General features: G+C 39.3%; 1 protein-coding gene and 1 long non-coding RNA gene across 4 annotated transcripts in view; one reads left to right on the top strand and one right to left on the bottom strand.

Moving 5' to 3' along the window:
- LOC145672897 (uncharacterized) overlaps window positions 1-11,425 on the bottom strand; it is a 33,202-nt gene extending 21,777 nt beyond the window's left edge. The window contains exon 1 of the long non-coding RNA XR_014128698.1: window positions 11,064-11,425. This is a non-coding gene — a long non-coding RNA (uncharacterized LOC145672897). The remainder of the gene's footprint in view (window positions 1-11,063) is intronic.
- The window catches only part of cdi (serine/threonine kinase), a 355,509-nt gene that overhangs the window by 7,365 nt on the left and 332,427 nt on the right, over window positions 1-15,717 (top strand). The window lies entirely within an intron of this gene.

Below are 15,717 nucleotides of genomic sequence, written 5' to 3'. Positions count from 1 at the left end.
AGGTGTTTGTGTATGATCCTATGTGGAGGGCACTGGAAAGTAGAAGAATCAGCAGATTTGCCATTACAACCACATTATTTTTAATAGTCTTGGATATTATTATGCGATATAGTTTACGTTTAAGTTTTCTATAATTAGCCAATCAATCAGCGTGTGTAATTTCCCATTTATACATATTTATAGATTCATAGTTACTAAAATAATTGTAGCAGTTTACACACCATAAGAAACACGGGGGTCTTTGGTAGCTCAGTTGTAAAACGCTCACTTTTGGTGTCTGAAGTCCCTCAGTTCGATCCCGAGCGAAGTGAACTTTGTGGTTGACAAATACCATGTGCGTGGCTTTTCTTAACATTCTTAGTTTTTTCATTCCATCTTATCAGTGCCCGCGTAGCCTTGGTGCATATCCGAGGGACGTTAAGCTAAAAGAAAAGAATCACAGGACTGACTTATTCTGCCGGTAGCATTAACATAGTAAACAATCATCGGTATTAATAGGTACAGTAGTCGTAAAAAGTTTTTCCCTTTTAACAATAATGCGATTTCTATTTCAGTACAACATTTACAGTGTTCTTGGCTTTTGTGTGTGTGTGGTCAATGATAGTGTAGTATTTTGTATACAAGGAGAGAAAATACCAAAGGATGTGTAGTTCGGTGACTATATTTTTAAAAACAATTAAGATATTTCGGGATTTTCTTGACAAGAGAAACGATCCAAATCAGACACTTCTATACAAGTTTGCGATTTTCAAATGTACGATAACCAAATTACGTTCTTCAGTTTAATTATAAATTATTAGGAGGAATTAAATTTGTTGCAAAGAATAAGAAATTAATGATGTATCTTTATTTAGCTATCCCACAGTTATGTTAGCTATCCACATACACGGACTTGATGCAACAGAATGTATGCCCAGTTTGTACTAAGGTAATAGTTGGGGACATTATTTTCGTCCCAATTGCAGTCGAAAGAAGTGGTGGGATAGATCCAGATAGGGTTGCCAACTGGGCGGTTTTTCACCGGCTGTACAAACTTCTTACCAGCCCCTTTATGACTTTTTTCTTTTCAATTTTGTATCTAGTTCGAAGTATAGATGTAAAAAGTAACTTTCATTCTGTGTATCCAAAACTGTCACCTTTCACCACGTATCAACGATTAATATGTTTTGTTCGTCTGTTTAGATAATTTTTAAAGAGATGACAGGGACTGAAAAATTCTCAGTCAAAACCAGGAAAGATTTCAAATTTATTTGTAAGGAATTTTATACATTTATTGAGAGTGAAAAAGAGCTTCTTAAAGCAATTTCGTGTAGTTGAAGTATAAATTTAAAGAATAAATTTCATTTTCCAAATCCAAAATTGTCACGTAAAGATTAATATACTTTTGTTAATCTGTTTCGATAATTTTAAAGAAGTGGCAGTTACTGGTAAATACAATAAAATGATCAATGCCGATTTCAGTTTCTCATTTATAGCACAATGTATCTATTAAGGTTATTAGTGAATGTACTAAGGATATGCAGAATGCAGGTGCTAATGCACTTTTGTCCATGATAGTACATTTCCTTCTCATGGATGAGTCCGAACAGGGATACTTCACACTTAGAACCAGGCCCGTAGCCAGTCCAAAAATGTAGGGGGGAGCGGCTGAAGTTAGGGGGGGCGATCCAATCATATGATAGTTCATCACAATATTATAGTTCATTTGGAAGCCTACCGTGAAAATTTTAGGGGGGCCGCCCCCGTACACTTCGCTGGATGCGGGTCTGCTTAGTCCTACATCATAGGGAATTTTGAGGGGTGCCTTTTTTTTTTTTTTAAAAAAAAAAAGAGTTTGCAGCCCTAGATCCAGAAGTATGGGGGCACGGCGGCTCAGTGTTAGAGCGCTTATGTCTGCTGCATGGGGTCCCTTATTCGATCACGACCAAGTAAGTTTGTGGTATCCGCGTTTTTTCTCGGGTACTCCAGTTTCCTTCCACATTCTTATTCTACCATCATTATTCATTTGCTTTAATCATCTGTCTTCCTTAGCCTAACGGGCAGAATCGTGGGACGTTAAACTAAAAGATTTCACTTGATTTTTCAAATAAATGGGCTATTTCAACTCATTGGGTCCCAGGACGTCTGGCAACTTTACACTGGCTGTTTGCTCTGTGAAGAATTATTTACAGCAATCGTGGATGCTGAATTTGTTTCTCTGTTGAGGCTTCTCTACAAATTTGTTCCTATAGTGTATGAGGAATGACCGACGAGGATGTAACATTATTTGCTGAATCATGTGGAAGATGTTTACTTAAAGAAACAAACGCATACATCAGAGAAAAGAGGGAATCGTTTTAAATAACAGAAAAAAAAAAAAAAACTCCGCTGGTTGTCCTGTTTAGATTGTTTAGGTCAAAGAACTTTTGATGTAAGGCAACGTGCAAAGGCTTTTTGGGAGCTGTTGTCTGTGGCAGTTGAAAGCGGAGAACTTATTACATGAGTCTCCGTGAAGTTGCTTTGGGGTTAGAATCTTCTGGCAGATCACCAGTTTTCCCCCATTCTGAAGGGATCGGGGGAATCGATATGAGTTGGTCGTAAAGAGAACTGGGAGCGGGGAGGGGGGATTCAGATTTCCCCCTTAAGTTGGTTCACTTCTTCATTTTAACTGAATTCTTGGCTTTTCAGACGACGATTCCTTACAGTTTTTATGTTTTCTCTTTTGTGCTATCTCAGGAAATGATAACGTCTTTGCTTCATTTTATTACCCAAGGTGCGTCTTTGGCACGGATGAATTTCGCTCATAGTTGGTTTTAGGACATTAACAGTGATCAAGAGGGTTTTTTTGGAGACACTCTATTATTATTATTATTATTATTATTATTATTATTATTATTATTATTAAATATACCTAGTACCTTCCTCGCTGGCCTAGTGGCTGGCACATGCACCATTGAAGTTTGGGCAACATTCTTAAGAATTTGTAGTGTTACGTCTCATATAGCCCCCGCATTAAAAATGGACACAAAATGTTTAACATATATAAAGAAATAAACAAGAGCCCTATAGTGTTTTTGGGTCGTCGTCTTGGAATGAATGTTTTTTAACAGTTGACCCGCCTTCCTCCTGTGCGACTAGTTTAGTTCGTTTGATGTTTAATTCCCGTTTCAGCACTGATACTGCATGAGGCGTGCTTCTGTAGATTAACGTGGGATCGAAACCGCATAAGCTTCCATCAGGAATGGAATGTGCCCGCTGCATGGAGAGTTCTTATTGCTAATCTTGACAACGAACGAGATCTTGGTCTCATACATTTTGAATTATGAGTTGCAAACTCATGGCCCAATGTACGAGCTTATTTTACTATAGAATATTCCTGTGCACTTTTTGGCCCTAGGGGTCGGAAATACAGTATTTAAGATGCGGATAGAAATATTTACGGTGTATAATTTCTTATTTGATGCAGGGAATTTTAATCGAGTTCTAATAAGTACCGGTACTTCGTGTTTAAGTGGTGAGAAACTACTGAGCGTTTTACACTGTGTAATATACTGCAGGAAAGAAATGTACACATGACTGAAGTTGAAGAAGACATGTGTTTGTGTGTTGGTTTTTGTCTATTTATTTATTTTTAAGCATTGTTAGTATGATTTTCCTATCGTTGCTGCTTCCCCATGGTTTTTAATTGAAACTTTTATTCCTTGGCCGTTTTCGTCTTTAGGGTTTCGGGATATGAGGTGCGGAACTATGACCTATGTCTTCTGTCAATGATTGCGTTTACCAAACGTGGCTGGTTAATTTTCAGTCGTGCGTGAGGGATATCTTTGAGCTCCATGAAGTAGGATAAAGTCGCATCCCACAGAACAAACACACTCATGGTGTTCACCAGTGGATCGCGCTCCAGAGTTTGAGAAACTCTTACCTACTGTGTTTTCTGGTAATTTTTTTGCTTGCCGTTGTTTTGGAGAAGGAGTCTTACGGTTTGACTTTTCAAACAGATTTTTGCTTATGGACGTTTGCTAGTTATTTTAGCGGGAATACTGTATAATGGTGTCATCGATATAACGTACACTTTGACACACGCTACTCTTTTCTCCCTCCGAAAGGTGTGCTGTTGTGTATGACGTCATGACGGGAAGTTGAGGCACTCCTCCCCCTTCTATTTTCGCATGAGTTGGCTGGAGATGTGCGTAGAGGTCAGACGTGTTGACTGTGGAAGATCAAAGAGTTTTTTTTTTTTAACATACCCTTCTATCTTATACATTCAAAAATTAGGTTTCTTCATAGATTTTTCTTGTTTTGGGCAGAGGAACCAATTACATCAGCTTCATTTGCATCCTCCTTCCATTTAGGCTTTTACAAGGGTGCATCGTGGCAGGGCCGTGCCGTGGGGGGGAGGAGGAGCGAGCGGGGTGTCGGCCCCGGGCGCCGAAGTAAGTGGGGCGAAAAAATTGGGAGAAAAAAGGAAAAAACACGAAAAACTGTTTGGAATATATGTATGGGGGCGTCGTCGTATACTCTAGTCCCGGGCGCTGATTTTCCACGGCACGGCCCTGCGTCGTGGGGAGGAAGGATCACATTTTCTGTCAATTGGGTGCAAGTTACTTTACATGCTAATATAGTTCGCAGTTTCCGAACTCTTTGCGTGTCCTTGTTCTGGTTTTTCTTTCAAAGAATGTTGGTCCGTTCTAATTACACGACTTGTCATGGTATTTTTTTCTCTGTCATTTCCAAAATACTTGATACTTCTCCTAATGTGTAGTTACTTAGGAGTCAAGGGCACTGTTGCCAACTCGCCGGTGTGAAATGTCGCTAGTTTAGTACTCTAAAGTCGCTAGAAGTCGCTAAACGTCTCCTGCCAAGTCGTTAAAAAAGTCGATATATAATTTTACAAAGGAATTAAAATAATTTAAATATTTTTTCATGTACAGTGGAAGACTCGAGTATTTATTCTTTTAAAAAATGACCATCTTGACAAAACCACTGCACTATGGGCTTTGAAGAATACAAAATTAATAAATATAGCATTAAAAGTTTGCAAATACTTAATTTTGGATCACTATTTCCCATTCCTTCTTATAGAGTACGATTATATTTTTTGGAGGGGTTGGGAAATTTTATGTTGCTTTCGTATTAGAACACTTCATCGAATTCACCCCACGAAATTTCTGTGTAATTTATATTAAGAACAACCGCAGTTAAATTAATATATAAATCACACGCACTACACTGAACCAGAAAAGCACAACGTTCTCCAACGTCACTGTCACTGTACACACTGTGCAATGCAAGAGATTACCAGCTATTACGCAACTAGTTAGATACGGGAAATTCCCGGATTTCCGAACCGCAGTGAAGAAGGGCATAATCCTCATATCAGCGACGAATCCAACGAAGTAAGTCGCTCATAGCAGTAGTGCAACCGAGTGGGTAAAAATAATTATTAGTATCACAAACTGCAAAACTTTGGAAACTTTGAATTCCTAAATGTCGCTAGGCGCTAAATAAAAATTTTTGTCGTTAGACACTTCCAAAAGTCGTTAGTTCTAGCGACAAAGTCGCTAAATTGGCAACACTGGTCAAGCGGCCAGTTGCTTTCCTTGTATTATATATAGTACTGTAATCGATAGTATTAGTCATATACGAATAGATAAAATCGAATTACTTTATGGTGGAGTATCTTGCTTCCCCCCACCCCGAAAACAATTCCTAAAATATCGAGGTGGAGACTCGGGCTCGAATCCCGGTCGAGGCTCATGTGTTTGAGAGATCCGACAATAAGCTGTAGGTCCGCGTCTCATATAGCGTCGGTGCTGAACGGGAATCGAGCAAGTATTTTCAAATTTAATAAACTGGTACAGGCAATAAAGAGGATCACACGAAATGCTCATATTTCTATGTATGGGGTGTAGAGAGTCACAGTTCAAATCACCGTTACCCGTGAAGATGCTAACAAATTTAATCCATTGACGAACTCGGCCAAGATAATTGCAGTAAGAAAAGCTACTTATCCTTTAATTATAGGCAACCAACATTTCTTTGTTACTGTGCAGGTTGCATAAAAGCTAGGGAGTGTTAGACATTTTTAATGAGATATGGATAGTCTCCGTTACGCGTTAAGTTTTTAAGGGATTGACTCCAATAACAAGCTTGGCCGAGATAATCGCTCTTGCTATCTGTTACGAAAAATAGAATTCGATAGATTCGCTTTGGTTCCAGAATTGTGTGGAGTAACGGACGTGACAATCTTTAATCCCCACTAGCTTGATCCTTACACAGTAGTGCAGATTCGTGTGTTTTACATCCTTAACAACACCGTGGTTATGAAGGAATTGAACTGCTACTGACATAGATTCCGGACGGCACCCGAAACTTGAACACCTGGTGTACAGGCTATCATGTAGCAACAATTCTTAAAGTATGAGCCACCTCCAAGACAGCTGAATTAGAAAGATAAAATATTCCAATTTAACGTCCCATTTTTATGCCCTTTCGGCTGAGGGAGACGATCATTAAAGCTAATGATGATGGAAAAATTGGAGGAATGAAAAGTGGGAGGAAGCAGGAATACCCCGAGAAAACCCGCGTTCCATACCAGTCTTGGTATGCATTTACTAGCATATTGATAGGTGGCAACGCGTATGATTTTCCTAGTGCCTCAGTTCAGTAAGTAATTAGGCTTAGGTCAGGTTAGTTTGGAGTTTTAACTTACGTTTCATTACGTATCGCGTTGACCATCGGATACCTGCGCCTAGAGCTTCATGTGAGACCTGAATCACATGAGGTTGCACCAAGGATCGATTCCGGTTCTGCTGCACCGAATGTGCATACGCTAGTCCATTCACTAACATCCATGTATGTAAAACCAGTCTAGAAGAATCAGTGGTTTACATGTGTTTTTTGTATTACATGTGAATCTTGCAGTTTCGAAACGGCTCTTCTCTATTTACAGAAAGGGGGCCGCGATGGATCAGTGGTAGAACGCTCACCTCCGGTGCTTGGGGTCCCTGGTTCGATCCCAGCTCGCGCCGTGTGGACTTTGTGGTGGACAAACAGCGTGCTCGTGGGTTTTCTCGGGGTTCTCCTGTTTCCTCCCACTTTCTTCATTCCACAATTTCACTCTTCTCTCATCCTCACCGTCTCCTTTAGCCTAACCGGCATAATCGTGGGACGTAAAACTAAAAGATTTCCGGTTCATTTTCTATTTACAGAAAATTTTAGATAAAAAGTAGAATCTACATGTTTTGTAGAACTGGGGATGCTTCAGTGTGTTCATGTGAAAAACATGAATATCCTCAAATATTTCCACGAATCGATGCTACTGTTTTTCTCACTTTTCTGGGATTTTCTGTAAATGGACAAGAACCTTTTTGGAACTAGACGACTCTTGTGAGAGATCAGTGATATTGATGTGGGTTGAAAAAAAGACTGTACAAAACCTTAAAATATCCAGCAACCGAAAGCTCTCCTCTTCTTTCCTTCCTTCGTTTCTTTCTTTTTATTTTTTATAATTTAATCAAGGCTATGACTATTATTGAGGTCGTTACATTGGTGTTGGACTCAGTGCATGCAAATGGGACGCGCACGCAAAGAACGTGCCAACATAAGAAACAAAAAAGTGCATGCGTGCAATATTAAGTTTTCTTTTTAATGTTCGTAGTAAACTTATCAGACTTTCCTCCCAAGAAATGTAAAATTCCAGTCATTAGCATGGTACTTCCCAATCTTTTTTTACTGGTGACATACTTGACAACGCCCACAACATTGTGACACGTTATTGACTATTTTTATTATTATTATTATTGCTGCTAAGGTTTGGGCTTGCAAATGTTTCTTCCAAGTTTCTCGATCTTCAAATTCCTCTTTTAACTCGCAATATTTTCTTCTATTTTTCAAATCTTCGATCACTTGTGCTCTTCTTCCTATTCCTCGCTTCCCTTCCACCTCTTCTTCTATGGCGGTATGAAGAAGATGATTTCTTCATAAGATGTGTCCAATCCAGTTGGCCTTCCTATGAAGAATGCTGGCTAGAAGTATCCTCTTCTCTCCTATCCGTTTTAAAACATCTTTGGTTACTATTTCTGTTCAGTTTTTCTTCTCCATCTTGCCCCAACACCACATTTCCCAACCCTATAAATATTTCTTTATAGTTCTTCTCTAACTTCCGCAATGTTCAAGTCTCTGAACCATAAAGTCCAGTACTCCATATATAGCACTTGGCCAACTTTTTCCTTAGTTCAATGTTAAGCCTGCTAGTTGAATTAATACCATGCATAAATTATAATACGTAGTATAAAATTATAAGTTTTCCTAAGACAGAATTGGGCATTGTTGCTACCGTTTTATTTGTTACAATATGTCTCGAAATTGATCCTAACTTGTTAAAGGCTTCATCGTAAAAATAAGTTGTTGTATAAATTCTAATGTCTTATGGTTCGGATCAAATTAATTTTTAAATTCTAAAATTTCCTAAACGACAATTCCATGGGGTTGCGCGATACATCAGTTGGGAAAGATTGCAATTAGTATATGGTCAATTATCTCAGATGATCTATTTTGATCACTAACGATTATAAACACTGGCTATTTCTCTCTCCTATGGGTCAAGATCGTGATTATTTAGAACTTCTAATTGTTTACATCTTTTTTGTCTTTATATGTGACAATTAACTTGTGGTTACATAATTATTAGTGCTCAGGTATATATGTGGGTATGGTGTCTTAATGGTGGCATGCTTCATGTGGGTTGGTGTTTTTTTTTTTATGGTATAGTTGAAGTTCGAGTGTATTTACAATGGAAAATTATATCCTGCCCCAAGATCTCATGGGCGCAACCCTCCTCTGAGGACTCCTGCTTGGCTGAAAAGCTTTCAGTTGTTTACGTCCAGTGGTGACTCCTTTGTTATTCACCGTTTTAACTTCTGCTCTTCCTGACCAGGTGGGGGTCTTTGCTTGCATCCTTGGATTTGACTTAAGCCACGTTTCCACTTTACATGAATCTTGTAGCTGTCACAAAAAAGAACTTTCTACCCGATCTTTCTATCTACTGTTTAAATTTTACAACTTCTTGTAAGCAAGAAAGGTATCATCACCCATGCAGCACTGCAGTCTAGTGGACAAGCAATTAACCTCCTCATTAAAAACGTGTATTTTGGCGCACTCCCCCTCACTGTCCATAAGAATCCGTTGTTTCGGAAGCGGCGAATCTGGTTTTTCCTTTGTCAGCGGGAGGGCGATAGCAGATAGCAAGCAAGACGTCACAGAAAGTTGGACACTGTTCGACTCCTTGCAAGATGAAAAAAAATGTTTTATGACCCTTTCAAGACTGTGTACACGGTGAAATATGGTAGTTTTTTTTTTTTTTTTTTTTTTTTTTTTTTAATGACAGCTACAAGTTCTTGTAACGTGGTAACCCATCTTTACTGGAAGTATCAGGCTTGGGGTGGTGATTCGTAACCCGCTTTAAGCCCGGCGTTGACTAGAGGACAGAACTCCTGAGCCGAGGTTCTGTGGTGTGAGCAACGTGATAGAGCCTCGTACCGCATATTCACTCGATTGCGTGCCTGACAAATGCCTCTCCAACATTAACTGTGACATAATCAATGCACTCAAGCCTCTTCCTCCGAATCCTCGTTTATCTCGGCTTGGCTAGCCTTCTTCTGTTCGATATGTGCCCGGCTCAACCAGTAGGTCCCGCTACATGTAATCTCGGTTTTGACAACGGACATTCAACTCCTGCTCAATCAATAAAACATACAGATCATCGCTCGATGCAGCTCATGCGAGCAGGGTACACAAGGGCTTTTAGGCATCTATTCCTTTATTTTTGTTTGTTATTATGTTAGTAGTTCTCAACCTTACTTTGATCAAGGCACACCTGCGGCACACTAACGTATGAGTTCGCAGCACTGCGCCACATTGCACCGCGTGCAGTTTATCATTAATTTCAAATCGAATTTACCCAACTTAAAAAAAAAGAAAAAGAAAAAAAAAACAGATTTGTCTGGCTTTCATTCTTGAGAATCTCTAGAAAATAAATATTTTTCTTGTTCTCAAGTTTTTAGCTTGAATCTCGCGGCATACCGGTTGAGATGCAGTGTTTGTTGTTGTTGTGTAGCACGACTTTATATAAATGTTTCAGTAGGACCTTGTATTTTTGATTGGTACTTATAGTTCGATTGATGACTGCACACTGAAACTTTCCTTTTTTAAAAAAAAAGTAGCGAGGGGAAATTTTACACTGAAACCCCATTTTTAAAGGGGAGAGGGGTAACTATAGATAAAAGCAGCTGTTTCTACTTAAATGGCCAAAGTTCTTATTGTTCTTGTGATTAACATGGTTTCTATTGTGATTAGATAAAACAGGTACTTTGGCAACATATGATCAGCACGTGATACGTCACTATGTCCCTTTTTTCTTTTCTTTTTTCTTTCTTTTTTTTTTTTCAAGCTTCGAAACTGTAATATTATTGTTAATGTTCGGTCATTCTGATAGCCAGATTGATCCTCTTGAAATTATATTTTATTATCCGTATTTCTTATCAGTTTGTAAATAATCCAGATGTTGTTCATAATGGTATCAGACAATCGGCGATAATAGTGGATTTGTTATAAGTTGCAACATGCCAATGGCTACTGGGTAACAAACGGGGGAAGTTGAGCACTCTGGGCCGTTTAACATCCTAGAAGTAAAAGGAAAATGTTTGTGCGTTAGTAGATGTCGCTACTGCGCTATCTGTTCCTCCTCAATAATTTTCATCAGCACACTGTTGTGTATGAGGCCTGTCCGTAAAGTATCCCACTGTCTCGTAACTTAAAATGTCGTTTTTGTTACTATTTGGAATAAGTGATTATGGGAGATTGCTTATTGTTATACTCGGTAGTAGGATAATACTATTTTGATGCATTTTGATAATTTAATGAAGGTACATAAAGAAAGGTTATGACAATAATATGTAGTACATAAAGAAAGTCATGACAATAATATAGAAGTTACAGATTAACAAAATGTGCCTGTCATGGAGAAGACCTCCATGCACAAACTTCTTATGCGTTGTTTCTCGGCATAATTAATAAGTACTTACAGAAGGTTATAGCGGTACAGGCTGAGGTCCATCCTGATGAGGTTCTAATGGTCGACTCTGTCTGTTCTGACTGACTGCCAATGAATGACCAAAAACTGACCCATTGTTTACAATTTCTTACGTTTATATACTCTGTTTTTGGCTTTTCACCTATATGCAGTTCCTTATTTTGTTTTTATTTATTTGGACATTTTCACTTTCATTTTTAGCTTTCCTTTTCTTAAAAGTTCGTTTACGGAACCTCATCCTGTTTGTTTCTTTTATATTTTTAATTTTGGAAGTTTAATACACATTGAGATGAAATTATATTACACCACCATGGTTCTGATAAAGAAAAAAGTACTTTCACCTGGCATTTTCGTTGTTCTAATCCCCTTCAAACTTCTCACGTACTTCCACGCATCAAGTTGGTGGTCTTTCTGGGAACCGGTCAAAACCCCCACAGCCAAAACACCCACACTCAAGAAATGTCAAAAGCCCACACAAACGGCCATAACCCCCACACAAATGGACAAATCTCCCAAATACACGAACGGTCATAACCCACAGCCAAAACCCCCACACTCAAGAAATGTCAAAACGCCCACACGATCGGTCATAACCACCACAGCCAAAACCCCCACACTGGTAATCGGTCATAACCTCCAACGGTCATAACTCCCACACAAATGGACAAAACAGCCACACATAGCAACGTTCACAATCCCCACATAAATGGACAAAAAACCCACACAAATGGACAAAACCCCCACACAATCGGACAAATCTCCCACACTCTGAAATGATCCTAGTTGCATGTCTTGCCCTTGTACTTTTTAATAATTTTTTATTCCACTTAAACTGGTGTTGCAACTATTCTTCTTGCACTGTTTTCTAATGACAGAAACACTAAAGTGGGCTTCATAAAGAGCCGCAACAAAGACGTGCAATCACGATCATTTCAGAGTGTGGGGGATTTGTCCATTTGTGTGGCAGTTGTGACAATTTCTGCATGTGGGAGTTTTGACCATTTGTGTGGGGGTTTTGCCCATTTATGTGGGGATTATGACCGTTGCTATGTGTGGCTGTTTTGTCCATTTGTATGGGAGTTTTGACCGATTTTGTGGGCGTTTTGACATTTCTTGAGTGTGGGGGTTTTGGCTGTAGGGGTTATGACCGTTCGTGTATTTGGGAGATTTGTCCATTTGTGTGGGGGTTATGACCGATCGTGTGGGCGTTTTGACATTTCTTGAATGTGGGGGTTTTGGCTGTGGGGGTTTTGACCTAGACCCGTCTTTCTACTGCTCGAAAGAGGCCTGAAGCCCCTCTTGGGGAAGTGCTACGACAGCAGCCGTCGGGTTGCACTAGATCTCCTCTTGGGTGCGAAAGCGAGTTTCTATTTGATATTTTTTTTTAAATTATTTTCACAAACAGATAAAAAAAAAAGCCTCAGGAGGCAATACCGAGAGAGTAGGGAACTTGACGAAAAATCGAAATCTTGTGCTGTGGTAAAAAGGACAACCAGATGAGCTGCATGAATGGAATCATTATCCTGGTACAGTCTTCGAGGCTTTAAAATGCGTAAGACTGGTTATTTCGGACAAAGAGCGTCATGTAAACGACGGGAAATGTCTAAAGAGAAGTCCTTTGTATCTATACGTACTCATGTCATGACGTATATTGTCTGTCACGCTAATCGAAGATCACAATCAACATTGGTTTGATTTTGTTTCGTACCAGGCAATTTTCTCTGCGTCTTTTATTTTTAATAAGGAGTTTTTACTCCGAGTTTAATCTCCTTAACTCGAGGGGCTTCTGAGACGCTCTGTTTTCGGCATAGTAATGAACCTCCTCACTCTATTAAAATATGCTTTTTTTTTAAATGAAAATGACCTGATAAACCCTTATTTTGAAGTAGGTACTAACCAGTGTTTCATCCAGACAGGTTTTTTTTTGGGGGGGGGCTGCCCCCGGAACTCTAAGAGTGCCCTCGGAAATAGACAAAAACAATACGTCGATAATATGCAATAAATAGCGTAGTACCGTGTGAAAACAGTTGCCCTTCCGAATACTAAATATGCCCCCCTCTCCCGGATTTTTTTTCCTGAAAGAAACACTGGTACTGACAAATGTTCCAGAATTCGTTACAAAGCGTTCAGCCGCTTTTCCGTGATGATAGGGGAGAGAAGCTAATATCAGTATTATGATACAAAATGAATCTAAGGTGCGAACTGTTTGTGTATATAAATGTAGATAGCTGAAGGAACATATCATATGTCACATGTGTTAAAAGTCGGTCGTCAAAGTCTTGTTCGTAGGAGAGTTATCTCTCTGCATTTCCTGTATTTGTTGTTTGTTGTGGATCATTCATTCGAGGAGCTGAGAGAAGGAAATGCCGTCAGCTGAGATTGAAAACAAGAATCTGGCACAAAACGTCCCTGTGAAGAATGATGGTGTTTTCTTCCACTGGCGGAAATGATTGCACGGGAATTCTTGAAATTTTCGCCGTTCTTGCTTATCCACCGTTGCACAGGCAAGGACACAGCATCCCGCTTTTCCCCTGAACCTCTGAAGAATTCTCTTTTTTTCTTCTTTTACTTCTTTCCACAAAGAATACTTGTGTTTTTGGTGTAACACAGCATTCTTACTGCCTGCATACGGGTGATGGAATTGCATTCCTCTTGTCGGGTAATGACATAATGTTTCAGCAGAATTGTTTTTGTGTGTTTTGTATATTTAATTTTAATAGAGATGCGCACGAGACGAGTCGAGACAGATTTTCCTGACGAAGTTCGAGTCGAGACATCAGTTTTACAGCACATTTTCGAGACGAGACAGCCACAAATCTTGTCTCGTGAGCATCCCTACATTTTAAAGAGAAATTTATTAGATACTGAGGTTACACATTATGAAGGCCTGCTTATCCACCTCATGGCTATATGGTTAGTGTACGCGCCTTTAGAACGGTTCGTTTATCAATTTAATTGTTGAGCCCATTAAAATACATCAAGGTATACTTTATGTACTTATCGTTAATAAATGAAATGGAGAAGTGTACATATACCTTTTACACACTTTTTCTTCAATATGTCTACTTAACTCACTCAATAAAAACTATTTATTTTTGGTCGTCCTGACAGCGACATTCCAAAATCCGATTATTTAAAAACATTTGAATATCTTTTTATAGACATTATATCTAATTTATTTCCTTTTCTTTCTCTTTTCCTAATAGTAGAATCCAGCTTAGTACATATGTAAAATACCTTACGGCCGAAAATTACATGTTAATAATCGTTACAAGTTCGTTACAAGTAAGAAATATACAACATACCGTTGTACCTTTGACATGAGACATCCGTATTTGATTCCCGGTTTGAGCTCATGTGGACCGGATCTCACGTTATGTTGTAGATCCAGGTCTCCTATAGCCCCAGTGCTGAACGGGACGCTAGACTCCTAATAAACCCACCAACCTACCTATGAAGATCTGTAGCTGAGCATGTGATACACGCTCAGGAGGGCCTTGCGTGGCTTGCTCATCAATACCCAATTTTGAGATTTTCAACGAACTTAAAAAGTTCGTTACTGAATTCTCTATATGTCTGTGTGTCTGTCTGTTATTTGGGCTTTTTTTTTTTAATTTTGAGCCCTCCATTCGGTAAAGCATCAAAAACTGTCTGAGAAAGTGATGGCATTTTTCGCGTCACCCTTACCGTTCCCAAGATATTGGCCAAAAAATAGCCGATTTTCGGAGATTGAAGGAGTTATATCTCGAGAACCATAAGTATAGAGAAATGATATTGGTGTTGATCAATATCTAAGAGGATAGTGGATATTTTGGTACCAAATAGTAACCTGTGGACACTGTCCAACTGGCGACTGGTTTGGCTAGTTGCCATCAGTTAATATCGGCATCAAAATGTTTACCATCCTCTTAGGTATTGATTAATACCAATATCATCTCCCTATGACTTACCATTCCCGAGACATTGGCCAAAGAATAGTTCCGATTTTGGGAGATTTAAGGAGCCGTATGTCGGGAACTGTGCGACTTTTTGCGAGAAAGAGAAGATGATGTGGATGAAAAAGATTTACTTTTATATGTAGGAACAATCACAATTATTCTTCCCGCTCCATCTCTCGATTCTCTTCGTTCTGGCAATGCTCTTGAATCTTTCTGAACTGGTTTAACTATGTATTAAGGAGACATAGAAAGATTGTCTGGTATGACTCGCATAAATTTTCGAGAGAATCAACGGAGACGCTGTGGACCACAACGAACTCAACATAGACGTGGGTCGAACCAAGTCAGTTCGCACTATCCCCGAGACACCATACTACATCTAAGACTAGTTTTATCTATCAGAAAACGCCCAATAGATGTGTCAGATGTGTTCCTTTAACTTTATCCTAATCCTATCGGTAGACTAGACTGGCCCCATCGGGGATCTAGCTAGAAATTCCTTGACCCTAGCGCTGCTATCGGCTGAAAGATTTCCACTCCCTTTGGCGTAGACAGTTTCAAAGCTCTTTCACTTAGCAACAGCTGAACCCTTATTGGCTCAACGCGCGGGTGTCTCGAAGGTGTGAGCTTTAGTTCGCATTTTTGCCACGGCTCAAGACATTTTGACAGCACTATAGTATGTATTTGCTAAGGATTTGGTGTATTTGG

Source organism: Thermobia domestica, chromosome 16 (genome assembly GCF_964235325.1).
Source record: "Thermobia domestica chromosome 16, izTheDome1.hap1.1, whole genome shotgun sequence".
NCBI classification, from domain to species: Eukaryota; Metazoa; Arthropoda; class Insecta; order Zygentoma; family Lepismatidae; genus Thermobia; species Thermobia domestica.
The sequence above is the reverse complement of the archived record's forward strand: the minus strand, read 5'-3'. Positions and strand labels throughout refer to the sequence as shown.